Source organism: Oncorhynchus gorbuscha, linkage group LG05 (assembly GCF_021184085.1).
Source record: "Oncorhynchus gorbuscha isolate QuinsamMale2020 ecotype Even-year linkage group LG05, OgorEven_v1.0, whole genome shotgun sequence".
Classification (NCBI taxonomy): Eukaryota; Metazoa; Chordata; class Actinopteri; order Salmoniformes; family Salmonidae; genus Oncorhynchus; species Oncorhynchus gorbuscha.
This window is the reverse complement of record NC_060177.1, coordinates 9,407,192-9,417,658: the sequence shown is the minus strand read 5'-3', so window position 1 is coordinate 9,417,658 and position 10,467 is coordinate 9,407,192.

Genomic DNA, 10,467 nt, shown 5'->3' with positions numbered 1-10,467 from the left:
ACACACCTGACTGTTCCAAATAATCAACCAATCTAACACTGACACACCTGACTGTTCCAAATAATCAACCAATCTAACACTGACACACCTGACTGTTCCAAATAATCAACCAATCTAACACTGACACACCTGACTGTTCCAAATAATCAACCAATCTAACACTGACACACCTGACTGTTCCAAATAATCAACCAATCTAACACTGACACACCTGACTGTTCCAAATAATCAACCAATCTAACACTGACACACCTGACTGTTCCAAATAATCAACCAATCTAACACTGACACACCTGACTGTTCCAAATAATCAACCAATCTAACACTGACACACCTGACTGTTCCAAATAATCAACCAATCTAACACTGACACACCTGACTGTTCCAAATAATCAACCAATCTAACACTGACACACCTGACTGTTCCAAATAATCAACCAATCTAACACTGACACACCTGACTGTTCCAAATAATCAACCAATCTAACACTGACACACCTGACTGTTCCAAATAATCAACCAATCCAACACTGACACACCTGACTGTTCCAAATAATCAACCAATCTAACACTGACACACCTGACTGTTCCAAATAATCAACCAATCTAACACTGACACACCTGACTGTTCCTAACACTGACACAATCAACCAATCTAACACTGACACACCTGACTGTTCCAAATAATCAACCAATCTAACACTGACACACCTGACTGTTCCAAATAATCAACCAATCCAACACTGACAACACCTGACTGTTCCAAATAATCAACCAATCTAACACTGACACACCTGACTGTTCCAAATAATCAACCAATCTAACACTGACACAATTCCTGACTGTTCCAAATAATCAACCAATCCAACACTGACACACCTGACTGTTCCAAATAATCAACCAATCTAACACTGACACACCTGACTGTTCCAAATAATCAACCAATCTAACACTGACACACCTGGACTGTTCCAAATAATCAACCAATCTAACACTGACACACCTGACTGTTCCAAATAATCAACCAATCTAACACTGACACACCTGACTGTTCCAAATAATCAACCAATCTAACACTGACACACCTGACTGTTCCAAATAATCAACCAATCTAACACTGACACACCTGACTGTTCCAAATAATCAACCAATCTAACACTGACACACCTGACTGTTCCAAATAATCAACCAATCTAACACTGACACACCTGACTGTTCCAAATAATCAACCAATCTAACACTGACACACCTGACTGTTCCAAATAATCAACCAATCTAACACTGACACACCTGACTGTTCCAAATAATCAACCAATCTAACACTGACACCTGACTGTTCCAAATAATCAACCAATCTAACACTGACACACCTGACTGTTCCAAATAATCAACCAATCTAACACTGACACCTGACTGTTCCAAATAATCAACCAATCTAACACTGACACACCTGACTGTTCCAAATAATCAACCAATCCAACACTGACACACCTGACTGTTCCAAATAATCAACCAATCTAACACTGACACACCTGACTGTTCCAAATAATCAACCAATCTAACACTGACACACCTGACTGTTCCAAATAATCAACCAATCTAACACTGACACACCTGACTGTTCCAAATAATCAACCAATCTAACACTGACACACCTGACTGTTCCAAATAATCAACCAATCTAACACTGACACACCTGACTGTTCCAAATAATCAACCAATCTAACACTGACACACCTGACTGTTCCAAATAATCAACCAATCTAACACTGACACACCTGACTGTTCCAAATAATCAACCAATCTAACACTGACACACCTGACTGTTCCAAATAATCAACCAATCTAACACTGACACACCTGACTGTTCCAAATAATCAACCAATCTAACACTGACACACCTGACTGTTCCAAATAATCAACCAATCTAACACTGACACACCTGACTGTTCCAAATAATCAACCAATCTAACACTGACACACCTGACTGTTCCAAATAATCAACCAATCCAACACTGACACACCTGACTGTTCCAAATAATCAACCAATCTAACACTGACACACCTGACTGTTCCAAATAATCAACCAATCTAACACTGACACACCTGACTGTTCCAAATAATCAACCAATCTAACACTGACACTGACCAAACCAATGTTGACAAATAATCAACCAATCCAACACTGACACACCTGACTGTTCCAAATAATCAACCAATCTAACACTGACACACCTGACTGTTCCAAATAATCAACCAATCTAACACTGACACACCTGACTGTTCCAAATAATCAACCAATCTAACACTGACACACCTGACTGTTCCAAATAATCAACCAATCTAACACTGACACACCTGACTGTTCAAATAATCAACCAATCTAACACTGACACACCTGACTGTTCCAAATAAATAATCTAACACTGACCACCTGACTGTTCCAAATAATAATCTAACACAATCACAGCCCCTTCAGTCTGCACCATGCTCACCCAGTATAGCTCTTCAGCAGCGGAGTTGGAGGCCCCTGTTCTTCCTAAAAGTTTCTCACCTCTTTGATGAGATCCTACGTCTGGGGGCTGTGAGAGGGGTCTGCTCGGCTGGCTTGATGACCACAGTGTTACCACAGCACAGCGCCGGCCACCTTCCACATGAACATCAGCAGGGGAAGTTCCACTAGGAGACACAAAACAAGTGTGTATCTTTGACAGGCAGGATGAACACTTAAAGGGATAGTTCACTCAAAAACAATCTTTTAGTATTTTCTTCATTAGTCCAGTGTTGATATGGATGCCTTTATTTGTTGCATGTCAGCAGCCAAGTTTTCAAGATTTATCTCTTTCAGGACAGCGATGTACTGTGATGATTTGATTAGAGAGCAAATCAAGACTGTTGTGCTGTCATTCTATAAAGTGACGATTCAAACAATCTGCTTCAAAAACCTCTCTTCTCTGCCCTGTTATTCTCCCTACAGAGAACTTAATGAAAAAGAAATGAACAAAGAACCGGACCCTCAAACACAAATTAGACAGCAAACGCGTGTCAGAATCCTAATGTTTACTGTTTAAGCCTGGTTAACTTTTACAATGCTTTGGATACAGCCGCCACAATTAGGGATTTTTGGGATGTGTAACCTAAAAACAAGCTTCCTGTTTTCCTAAGCGATGACTCATGGTCTGCGTGAGTGCCAGTGGTGCTTTTAGTAATTACACGACGTCCTTCAGTATAAATTTCATTTTGATGATATAATCTCCCAAGTGGAACAACAGCCTGCTTGTTCCTTTGTTGCCGGAGCAACATAAGAAGATATATACTTATGCTAGCAGAGAAAAGCCCATCGGCCGCATTCAGTCAGTCAAAATGTAGGAATAGAAATGATACCCCAGTCTGGTCTAGACTCTAGTGAACACGATGCAATGTGATAGCCTTTACTCGAACCTACATGGATCACCATCCCACCCCAAGCTATCTGACCATAATATCATCAAAAAGGAAATATGGATGTGTTTTTGGATCTGTAAGGGTGCATCCTAAATGGCACCCTATTTGCCATATAGTGGGGGGCCCTGGTCATAAGTAGTGCCCTATATAGGGAGCAGGGTGCCATTTGGGACCTTAATGTATAGTTGTAAACAGTCATGTTCCTGTAACGGTACACTTCAGTTGGATTAAGAGAGAGAATGCTTTGTGAAGAAAGGTAGAGATTAGGATTACATTTCCAGGCCAAGTCCCAGATTTAATTTCACCCTCAGATGGAGTTGAAGTTAGAGCCTTAGGTCAAATGCAGTTTATTTTTTTAAACCAATCCAATCCAAACTCAAAGTTTAATTTTTGTATCATTCCAAATAAAGTTGCATTTTCCTCAAAATTCACTTTCAAGAAAGATGTTACCTGAGAATATAATGGGATAATTTATTCTCATGCATTCCAAATGACACCCTATTCCCAATATAGTGCACTACTGCCTATAGTGCTCAGTCAAAAGTAGTGCACTATGTAGGTACTAGGGGTGCCATTTGGGGCGCACCCTTATTTAACTATCTCGTTATTGCTGCAGCTCCACTGATCTATGACTGTCAACACGCATGCTAAGAGTTATATTTCTGTATGTGCCAGGGACACGTAATGCCCTTTGGAGCTGAGGCACAGAATAATATGGTTTTTGGGGTGACAGCACTGACAGTTAAAAGCATGAGGAACGGCTCTTGTGTTTGGCACACACACACACACACACACACACACACACACACACACACACACACACACACACACACACACACACACACACACACACACACACACACACACACACACACACACACACACACACACACACACACACACACACACACACAATAACATTCTCCCTTGTCTCTAGAATAAAGGAGAGGTTTTGGTGCCAACATGAGAGTCCATCACGATTGTAAATCTCCAACAGTCTGCTGGTAACTGTATCTCATGGCTTTCGTCTGTGATTCTGATACAGTGAAGGTAAACTCAATGCACTGCACACCTCTGGTCGTTGTGGGTGTGTGTGTGCCTGTACTGTATCTGTGTCCCATAGTCTGTCAGATTCTGAATGTGAAGGTAAACTCACTGGACCTCTGGTCTATTTGCCAAGTCACTGTGTTTAGCTGTAGTACAGTGTGTGTGTGTGTGTGTGTGTGTGTGTGTGTGTGTGTGTGTGTGTGTGTGTGTAGTATGTGTGGGGCCTTATTATCTTGTCCCATGGCATAGTCTGCAGTGAGAGGAGTAAACTCACTGCACTGTACACCTCTGGTCGTTGAGTGGGTGTGTGTGTTTGTGTGTGTGTGTGTGTACTGTATCTGTGTCCCATGGCTTTAGTGTGTGATACAGAAGGTAAACTCACTGTGTGTGTGTGTGTGTGTGTGTGTGTGTGTGTGTGTGTGTGTGTGTGTGTGTGTGTGTGTGTGTGTGTGTGTGTGTGTGTGTGTGTGTGTGTGTGTGTGTGTGTGTGTGTGTGTGTGTGTGTGTGTGTGTGTGTGTGTAGGCCTGTACTGTATCTGTGTCCCAATTATTGTCTGTGGGGATTCTGTACAGTGAAGGTAAACTCAATGCACTGCACACCTCACTGGTCCTACTTACTGGATTCTGATACAGTGAAGGTAACTCACTGCACACCTCCTGTCATTTGAGTGGTGTGTGTGTGTTTGTGTGTGTGTGTAGGCCACACTGTATCTGTGTCCCATGGGCTCGTCTGTAGGGATTCTGATACAGTGAAACTCACTGCAAACGTGTGTGTTCTGGTAGGAAACACATGTTATTACTTGTTCACATCATCTGCAGATTGGGGATTCTGACAACAAGAGGAGTAAACTCACTGCATTACACACTCTGGTCGTTCAGGTGGGGTGTGTGTGTGCCATGCATTCTTCAGTCAATAGGTCAAATCCTTTCTCATTTGTTTAGTTTACAGTCTGTTTAAATGTGCAAGCAGATTCTAAATGTATCCTTTTCATATTTCAGAGTCACAAGTCAAAACACTGGTCCTACTTACTGGGATGATGGCTTTACAGTCTGTTGAAACACATGTCATCTGGAAAATCCAAACAACACAACAACAAAGGCATTATCCATTCTCTCCATGGCATCCTTTCTCATTTATTTAGTTTACAGTCTGTTTAAATGTGGCATCCTTTCTCATTTATTTAGTTTACAGTCTGTTTAAATGTGGCATCCTTTCTCATTTATTTAGTTTACAGTCTGTTTAAATGTGGCATCCTTTCTCATTTATTTAGTTTACAGTCTGTTTAAATGTGGCATCCTTTCTCATTTATTTAGTTTACAGTCTGTTTAAATGTGGCATCCTTTCTCATTTATTTAGTTTACAGTCTGTTTAAATGTGGCATCCTTTCTCATTTATTTAGTTTACAGTCTGTTTAAATGTGGCATCCTTTCTCATTTATTTAGTTTACAGTCTGTTTAAATGTGGCATCCTTTCTCATTTATTTAGTTTACAGTCTGTTTAAATGTGGCATCCTTTCTCATTTATTTAGTTTACAGTCTGTTTAAATGTGGCATCCTTTCTCATTTATTTAGTTTACAGTCTGTTTAAATGTGGCATCCTTTCTCATTTATTTAGTTTACAGTCTGTTTAAATGTGGCATCCTTTCTCATTTATTTAGTTTACAGTCTGTTTAAATGTGGCATCCTTTCTCATTTATTTAGTTTACAGTCTGTTTAAATGTGGCATCCTTTCTCATTTATTTAGTTTACAGTCTGTTTAAATGTGGCATCCTTTCTCATTTATTTAGTTTACAGTCTGTTTAAATGTGGCATCCTTTCTCATTTATTTAGTTTACAGTCTGTTTAAATGTGGCATCCTTTCTCATTTATTTAGTTTACAGTCTGTTTAAATGTGGCATCCTTTCTCATTTATTTAGTTTACAGTCTGTTTAAATGTGGCATCCTTTCTCATTTATTTAGTTTACAGTCTGTTTAAATGTGGCATCCTTTCTCATTTATTTAGTTTACAGTCTGTTTAAATGTGGCATCCTTTCTCATTTATTTAGTTTACAGTCTGTTTAAATGTGGCATCCTTTCTCATTTATTTAGTTTACAGTCTGTTTAAATGTGGCATCCTTTCTCATTTATTTAGTTTACAGTCTGTTTAAATGTGGCATCCTTTCTCATTTATTTAGTTTACAGTCTGTTTAAATGTGGCATCCTTTCTCATTTATTTAGTTTACAGTCTGTTTAAATGTGGCATCCTTTCTCATTTATTTAGTTTACAGTCTGTTTAAATGTGGCATCCTTTCCCATTTATTTAGTTTACAGACTGTTTAAATGTGGCATCCTTTCTCATGCCACATTTGCCCTGCTCCTCCTCTGCCCCTTCTATAAGTCCCTGTGCCCTGCTCCTCCTCCCCGTTCTATAAGTCCCTGTGCCCTGCTCCTCCTCCCAGTTCTAAAAGTCCCTGTGCCCTGCTCCTCCTCTGCCCCTTCTAAAAGTCCCTGTGCCCTGCTCCTCCTCTGCCCCTTCTAAAAGTCCCTGTGCCCTGTTCCTCCTCTCCCCGTTCTAAAAGTCCCTGTGCCCTGCTCCTCCTCTCCCCGTTCTAAAAGTCCCTGTGCCCTGCTCCTCCTCCCCATTCTATAAGTCCCTGTGCCCTGCTCCTCCTCCCCGTTCTAAAAGTCTCTGTGCCCTGCTCCTCCTCCCCGTTCTAAAAGTCCCTGTGCCCTGCTCCTCCACCCCATTCTAAAAGTCCCTGTGCCCTGCTCCTCCTCCCCGTTCTAAAAGTCCCTGTGCCCTGCTCCTCCTCCCCGTTCTAAAAGTCCCTGTGCCCTGCTCCTCCTCCCCGTTCTAAAAGTCCCTGTGCCCTGCTCCTCCTCCCCGTTCTAAAAGTCCCTGTGCCCTGCTCCTCCTCCCCGCTAAAAGTCCCTGTGCCCTTCCTCTCCCCGTTCTATAAGTCCCTGTGCCCTGCTCCTCCTCTCCCCGTTCTATAAGTCCCTGTGCCCTGCTCCTCCTCCCGTTCTATAAGTCCCTGTGCCCTGCTCCTCCTCTCCCCATTCTATAAGTCCCTGTGCCCTGCTCCTCCTCATTCTATAAGTCCCTGTCTGCTCCTCCTCCCCGTTCTAAAGTCCCTGTGCCCTGCTCCTCCTCCCCGTTCTATAAGTCCCTGTGCCCTGCTCCTCCTCCCCGTTCTATAAGTCCCTGTGCCCTGCTCCTCCTATTCTAAAAGTCCCTGTGCCCTGCTCCTCCTCTCCCCCGTTCTAAAAGTCCCTGTGCCCTGCTCCTCCCCTCCCCATTCTAAAGTCCCTGTGCCCTGCTCCTCCTCCCGTTCAGTCCCCTGTAAAAGTCCCTGTGCCCTGCTCCTCCTCCCCATTCTAAAAGTCCCTGTGCCCTGCTCCTCCTCCCCGTTCTCCCTGCCCTGCTCCTCCTCCCCGTTCTAAAAGTCCCTGTGCCCTGCTCCTCCTCCCCATTCTATAAGTCCCTGTGCCCTGCTCCTCCTCCCCATTCTATAAGTCCCTGTGCCCTGCTCCTCCTCCCCGTTCTAAAAGTCTCTGTGCCCTGCTCCTCCTCCCCGTTCTAAAAGTCCCTGTGCCCTGCTCCTCCATCCCATTCTAAAAGTCCCTGTGCCCTGCTCCTCCTCCCCGTTCTAAAAGTCCCTGTGCCCTGCTCCTCCTCCCCGTTCTAAAAGTCCCTGTGCCCTGCTCCTCCTCCCCATTCTAAAAGTCCCTGTGCCCTGCTCCTCCTCCCCGTTCTAAAAGTCCCTGTGCCCTGCTCCTCCCTCCCCCTAAAGTCCCTCCCGCTCCTCCTCCCGTTCTATAAGTCCCTGTGCCCTGCTCCTCCCTCCCCGTTCTATAAGTCCCTGTGCCCTGCTCCTCCTCCCCGTTCTATAAGTCCCTGTCCTCCCTCCCGTTCTATAAGTCCCTCCTCCTCCCCGTTCTATAAGTCCCTGCCCTGTTCTCCTCCTCTCCTCTCCCCTAAAAGTCCCTGCTCCTCCTCTCCCCGTTCTAAAAGTCCCTGTGCCCTGCTCCTCCTCTCCCCGTTCTATAAGTCCCTGTGCCCTGCTCCTCCTCTCCCCGTTCTATAAGTCCCTGTGCCCTGCTCCTCCTCCTCCCCGTTCTATAAGTCCCTGTGCCCGGCTCCTCACATGGCTGAAAGTCCTGTTTAATAGAAGGAAATAGAGCGGGCAGATAGAGTCCCAATAACCAGACTATTAAGTCTATTGTTCAGAGTGAAATGTCACCCCTGACCTTCTTGGAATGGAGGGGCAATTAAAAGCGTCCCCATCTCTAACACCCCCCCCCCTCCATTTAATTGCTGCAATGTCCCCCCATCCTCGTTCTCTGTAGCAGTCAACTGGCTTTTTTTAGGGTAAATACAGTTGAACTATAAATAAGTTAAGTTGGATTGTTTATGCGATAGAGTTGACCTTAAACTACTCTGTTCAGCAGAATGTACTTACTTGGGGTGTTGCGGGTACTGAAAGGTTTGTTAAAACCCTGCACCAACAACTGTGGTTACAACAAGTCAGTGTGCCACGTTGCACATGCGTTGCAGCAATTCTTCCACCGATAGTCTACTGCGGTGCAACCAACGTTTTTAGTGCCCTCAAATCTAACAGCACAACTCCAAGGTAGGCCGACATAAAACACAGACAGGAAACGGTCTATTTAAAAATACATGCATAATACCGCACAGTAACATGAACTTCCACCAACACAAGACATTCCAAAATCCCTTTTCACTACTGTACCACAGTATCTGTGCAACTAAGGTCCATCCTTCTGACATAGCAACTAGTGGGAACAACTTACTGACTCCACTGCTGCCTTAATGACACCCTATTCCCCATATAGTGCTCTACTTTTGGCACCTTACTTCCTTCCGTGACATTTTGCATGATCCCCATCCACCTCCACACACGGACATGTCAAAAGCCCAGCTGATAGCCTAGATAATGGGTTCAATCTGACACTCTCACTCCCTGACCTTGTCTTGTTTCTTCTATTGATGTATGTGATGATTACAGCCAGACAGACTGCTACACACCCAGGATCCATTATCTCCCTGTGTCCTGGGTGAGCCAACTCATCCCACACTTTACAGCTTATCAAAGGTTCCATTTCCATAGCCAGGGGAGTGGACATGGGATATACAGTAGAGTAGAGGGAATTAGACTGTGTCCCAAATGGCACCCTATTCCCTATGTAGTTCACTACTTTTGAGCAGTGCACCTTTGCTTATTTAGGCCCAGAGCGTTTTTTTTTTGTGTTTTTTTTGTGTGTTTTTTTTTAAGGAGAGAGGAATTCCAAACTCCTTTCGTATTTGTATTATTTTCATGACAGGTTAGGAGTAGAGAGACAGAGTAGAGAGACAGAGTAGAGAGACAGAGTAGAGAGACAGAGTAGAGAGACAGAGTAGAGAGACAGAGTAGAGAGAGCAGAGTAGAGAGACAGAGTAGAGAGACAGAGTAGAGAGACAGAGTAGAGAGACAGAGTAGAGAGACAGAGTAGAGAGACAGAGTAGAGAGACAGAGTAGAGAGACAGAGTAGAGAGACAGAGTAGAGAGACAGAGTAGAGAGACAGAGTAGAGAGACAGAGTAGAGAGACAGAGTAGAGAGAGCAGAGTAGAGACAGAGTAGAGAGACAGAGTAGAGAGACAGAGTAGAGAGAGCAGAAATATGTAGGGCTGATGTGGGGATCGAACCAGCAGCCCCATCTCAGGGGGTATATATATGGTTCTAAAGGTGAGAGCATTACCTGCTCGACCAGACTCCGGGCCCAGAGCTGTTTCTATGTCACCAAGTTACTACTGGCAGGTAGAGGAGTGACCGTATACAGACTATTATACCAGGGATAGTCATCTTAGTCTGGGAGTTGTTCCTGACAGGTAGAGGAGTGACTGTATACAGACTATTATACCAGGGATAGTCATCTTAGTCTGGGAGTTGTTCCTGACAGGTAGAGGAGTGACTGTATACAGACTATTATACCAG